Here is a 6,000-nt window from a genome sequence, read left to right on the forward strand (position 1 = left end):
TCACAGATCTAGAGAAAATATTCCTAAAATTTATTTGGAGCCAGAAAAGATCTAGTATAGCAAAGAAGGCAATCCTGGACAATAAAAGCAAGGCAGGAGGCATTTGAATGCCAAACTTGAAATTATACTACAAAGCCATGCTGATAAAATCAGCATGGTACTGGTAAAAATCATACACACACACACACACACACACACACACACACACACAGCCCTACCTCAGGATCAATGGAACAGATTAGAAGAAGCAGACCCAACTAGAAACACACTCAGCCACCTTATCTTTGACAAAGGTGTCAAACATACTCTCTGCAAGAAAGATAGCCTCTTTATTTTTTTGTGGAACTGGGGATTGAACTCACACCCTTGTGCTTGCCAGGCAAATGCTTATTCTACTGAGCTATCTCTCTGGCCCTGGATATCCTCTTTAAACAGTAATGCTGTAAAACCAGATTTCCACATGCTGAAGACTAAAATGAGACCCACATCTATCACCATGCACTAAACTAAATTCAAAATGGATTAAAGATCTAAACGTTAAAACAGAAACACTAATCTACAGGGACAGAAACTAGGTAGCAATCTTGAATACAGAGGGGTAGGCAGAGAATTCATGGACAAAACCCAAACTTCACAGGAAATATTTTGAAGTGTCAACAACTGAGATCCCATCTTATAGATGGTTCTGCATGTCAAAAGAAATCACCAACAGAGTAAAAGGACTGCCCACAAATTGGAAAAAAATCTTAACTGACAGTCACTAAGACAAATGATTTCTATCTGGAATATATAAAGAACTAAATAAAGATGAAATCCCCAAGTTTCAAAAACCCAATCCAAAAATGGACATCTGAGATGAATAGACACTTCTGAGAGGAAGAAATCCAAAACCAAAATAAATACATTAAAAAGAATTCTCCACAGCACTGATCATTAGGGAAATGCAAATTAAAACAACATTGAGATAAAATCTCAGGAAGAATGGCTATCATAAAGCAATCAGCTAATAACAAATTCTGGCGATGCTGTGGAGAAAAAGAACCCTTCTCCATTGTTGGTGGAATGTAGACTAGTACAACCACTACGGAAATCAGTGTGGAGATTTCTCAAAAAATGATTAGAAGTCCTTTTCAACCCAGCTGTTCCCCTTCATTGTGCATTTTTCCAGAAGAATAAAAAACACCATAGTGTTATATGTGCACCCAAATTTATAGCAGCACAGTTTGTCATAGCCAAATCTTGGAAGCAACACAAATGCCCATCATCTTAGGAATGAATTTTAAAAATGTGGTACTTTTATACAATGGAGTATTACTCATCTATAAAGAAAGACAAACTTAAGACCTTTATAAGAAAGTAGATTCAACTAGAGGCTATACTCATAAGTGAAATAAATCTGACCCACCTGTGTAAATATCATATTGTCTCCATAGTACAAAAGCCTGAAAGAATAAAATCTGAAAGGTATAATAGATATAGTAAAATGGAAACAAACTGAACATAAGGAATAAATAATAAAGATAAGGGAAAAAAGGAATCATGTAAATATATATATATATATATAGCATAGCTGAGAAGACTGTACTATTAATTTCCATATTTTTTGAAAGTAGCACTTAATGTTTAAAATTTTCACTTTGACTAACTCTATATGCTAAGATCTGTAATAAGGATTTTTTTTCCTGGCTCAGTATGCCTTTAGGGCAGGTCTGGCAAGGCTTGAGGATTTGGGGATCAAATCACAGCATCTTGAGCCTGACTGCTTTGTTTCAGCAGTCACCTAAACAGATGAGCTAATGGGCAGGCCCCTAAGATCTATAATATGAGCAACTATATCAAAGACAGAAACATATAGTACAAAAGCCATGGTTAAAGAGGTGGAGAGATAGCTTAGCATCATAAGTACCTGTCTGGCAAGTAGAAGGTCCTGATTTTTATCCCCAGGACCACACACACACACACACACACACACACACACACACACACTTCAAATACCTCTCATGCTTTTAAATAAATATCATTTTTTTTACTGCCTCGTTGAACAGGTCTTTGTTCAAAATAAGAGGTCCAAATCTGTGGTACTTGTATACGATAGAGATTTTGAGAGTTTATGCAGCAGGCTTCTTTTCTTCAGCAGGTTTCTTGGGAGCTGCAGGCTTTTTTCCCCAAAGGCTTTTTCACAGGCTTCTCGGGACGAGCAACTTTCTTTCTGTTTTTCCTCTTCCACAGGCTTCTTGCCAGCAACTTCCTTCTCTTCCTGTTTGGCTGCCCGCGCAGCTGCTTTAGTCAGACGGATCTTGTGATTCCTGGCCTGGCGAAGAGTGGTATTCCGGTGCATGGTCTTCGTATATGGGTTCAGCTTCAGCATGATCCTCAGGTTCTTCAGAGGATTCTTCTTCAGGACTCTACAATGAATCTTCTTGTGTGGTGCTCGCAGGGATCTTTGAATCTCTGGGCTTTTCAAGATTCTGCTCATATCTGTATTGATCATCTTGTGCATAGGCAGTTTATAGTGACTCTTGAGGGTAGCAGCTTTTCGCCAAGTGCCATTACAGCTCATCTAACTTCCGGAAAGCACTTTCAGTCCAAATGCATAAACACTCCACATGACCATCAGGTGCAAGTTTCAAAATATCCAGTTTACTTACATTGAGAAAAGTAATGCCCGAGATATTTCTGAAGGCCTTGATGATGCCATTGTCTTCATTATAGATGATGCAAGGTCCCTTGCGCTGGATGTGATGGCAGTTTCTCATTTTGCCTTGCCAGCCCTCATTCACTGAGAGGCATAGACTTTTTTGATATCATTCCAGGCCTTAAATTTCTTCGGAAGCAAAATTGCCTTCTTAGTCTTCTTGTAACCTTCAATTTTATCTCCCACCACCAAAAGAAGTTCTGGAACTTCCTCAATTCGTTGACGTTTGGACATGACCAGCACTGGCAAGGCTGAGGCGGCCAAGGCTGAGCAGATGGCACATGCTTCTGGGTTGTGTTGACTCTGCGGTGCCAATGGCGCCAGGTTTTGGTTGGTGTAAACATGCGGCCTCTCTGACACATATTGCCAAAAACACCCTGACCAGAATGGTGGGTTCCACTGCCACGAATTCTGTGAATTTGAGCCACAGCTCTGCCAGTCCCTCAAGACTTGGCACTGGTCTGATGACCTGCTGATTCACTGACAGCATACGGCTATCTGTTGTTTTTTCCACAAGTTGGTGTGAACAAAATTCATAATATCTGGTTGAATGGGAGCCTTGAACACAGCAGGCAAGGTGACATTTTTGCCAGATGACTCCCCCTTTTTGAGGTCAATGGATATCCGGGGATGAGCACAAGCCATGGTGGGGAGAGTAGAAGGCCACGCTCCCCCTGACCCGGAGGCTCCCCAATAAGTACCATTTCTAATATCTTGACAGTTATCATTATACTCTCTTTAAAATGAATTTCAAAATAAAAAGGACAAGAAAAACTTAAGGTTTAGTGAACTCAAGTATTAATATTCAGTTATTTCACCAACATTACATACCTATGTCTGTTAATCTGGGCAACAGATTTGATGATAAAAATACATACTATAACAACCATTGTTAATTTTCTATTCTTGCTTTGAAATTCTGTCCTTGTTTTTTGTTGTTTTCTGCTTTTGGTTTTTGTTTTTACTCTTTAAAACAAAATTTAAAAAAACAATTTAACATATAAACAAATGAGTCATTTGGAACCCCAAATATCCATGAACAAAATAATTCTATACAAAGGCATATTAAAAAAAATCAAGAATCCAGAAATTCAACACAGGAACAGAATATTCAAAGCAGTTAGAGAAAAGAAACAAATCGCCATACAGGAAAACCAATCACATCACAGCAGACAACTCAGCACAAACCCTTAAACCAAGGAAAGTCAAGAGAATACAATGAAGTATTCTGTTGGTGATTTATTTTAACAAGCAGAAACTTTTCAAAAAGTTGAGATCCTAATTGTTGATTATTTGAAGTATTTCCCTTGTTGCTTGATTTTTGTTCATATATTCTTTACCTACTCCTATGTCCTTGAGGTTTATACCTTTGTCTTCCAGAAGATTTAGTGTTTCAGTTTTAATATTTAAATCTTTGACCCATTTTGACTGTAATAAGCATCGGTCTATTCTAAGGCTTTGGCATGTGCAAAGCAAGTATTTCCAGCACCACATTATTTTATCTTGAGAATACAGCAGATAGTACTATTTATTGAAGAGGCTATCTTTCTTCCAATGAACATGTTTGGTGTTGGGATAAGAAAGAGTTAATAAAGAGACGTGCTAAATAACTTGCAGGGCATGTGGGATGAGGAAAAACAAAACAGGGCAGCAAAAGCTGAAGCTGTGGGAGTAACCAAGAACACTTGGAACTCAAGGACACCCTGTCTTTGTGTCCTTGCTCCCAGATGCCTAGCAGGTTCTCACATATAGCCTAAACATTAATCTTGGACACACACAATGGGATCTTGTTATGTTCACCTAAAGTAACATGAAGGCTGAGACTCAAGATATATAAAAATGAAAACCAAAGGCAAGGCAATAGCCTTTTTGCTCGAGCCCTCGCTTTGCTTGCATAAGTGTCTCTATTTCTTTGTTTGCAGCTGGCGCCCATGAGTCTTTCCCAAGAGTTTGGTTCCTTTTCAAGGGGAAGGAAAAACTGGGATGAGGAAAAGGACAAAGGAAAGAAGGCAAAAATGTGTTTAGGTATACATGCAAAATAATTTGGGTAATTGTATTGTTGATTTTTACTGGTCTTTTGAAAGGAGCAGTTAATGCTTTAAAAAGTTTTTTACTCTGATTTTTTTTCCTGTTTTGAATCTCCTATAACTTCTTTGTTATTCTTTTGTTTTTTTTTGTTAAATTAATATTACACATTTTTATCTGCTAACCTGAACACCTAATTTGAGGATAGAATTATGTCATATAGCAACCATTGTTGAATTTCTATTACTTAGTTTATTGAAATCATGTATCATTTCTAATGCTGCTGCCTGTCACTATTTTGTGTTCTTTAAAAATAAGAAAGTAAAATAAAATAGAAAACAAAATAAAGTATTTCAAGCCCTGAAAAAATAAACAAGTGACATAATGTTCTACATAGAATACCCCCTCAAAAAACAAACACCAAAAGGCCACTAGACTTTACCAAACTTAGTAACCTATCTGGGTTAAAAATGAATACTCAAAAAATAGCATTCCTCTTTTCTACAAACAGAAAATACATTTGAGAAAAATTAAGAAAACCAAACCTTATACAATAGCCATGCTTTGACATATTTAGGACTCAATCTAACAAAGAAAATAAAAGTTTTATATACATAAAATCACAATGGAAAAAATTATACCTCTGTGATATATGTTCACCCATGTTTAAAGAAGCACAACTTGTAATCACTAAATATTGGAAACAACCCAAATACCTATCACTCAAGGAATAGATTTAAAAGATGTGGTCTTTTCACAGAATGGAGTATTACTCAGCTAAGAAGAAAGACAAACTCGGGGCTTTTATAGGTAAATGGATATAATTAGACACTACACTCATAAGTGAAATAAATAAGATTCACATGTGTCATATTGTCTCCCTAGTATGAAAAACTGAAAGAATAAATAAAATCCAAAAGGTGCAGTAGATACTGTGAAAGGGAAAAAATCACTCAAAAGGAAAGAATAACTGGGACGGGGGAAAAAGAAGGGAGATATGCGAATATAGGGAGATATAAATATAAAAATAAATACAGATGATACTATCCCCTAGGGCACAGTGAGACTGAAAATTGAGACTGGGCGTGCTGGTGTGCACCTGTAATCCCAGAGCTTGGGAGACTGAAAACAGGAGGATCACTACAAGTCTGATCTATGTAATGAGACCTTGTAGACCCTGCATTAAATACAAAAGAAGAGGAAGAAGAAGAAGAAGAAGAAGAAGAAGAAGAAGAAGAAGAAGAAGAAGAAGAAGAAGAAGAAGAAGAAGAAAAGGAAGA

General features: G+C 37.1%; 1 protein-coding gene and 1 pseudogene across 1 annotated transcript in view; both read right to left on the reverse strand.

Annotated features, from left to right (window-relative positions):
* The window catches only part of LOC101563650 (zinc finger protein 699), a 959,136-nt gene that overhangs the window by 32,360 nt on the left and 920,776 nt on the right, over positions 1-6,000 (reverse strand). The window lies entirely within an intron of this gene.
* Positions 2,109-3,340, reverse strand: LOC101564450 (annotated as a pseudogene).

This window comes from Octodon degus, unplaced genomic scaffold (genome assembly GCF_000260255.1).
Source record: "Octodon degus isolate 3935 unplaced genomic scaffold, OctDeg1.0 scaffold00050, whole genome shotgun sequence".
NCBI classification, from domain to species: Eukaryota; Metazoa; Chordata; class Mammalia; order Rodentia; family Octodontidae; genus Octodon; species Octodon degus.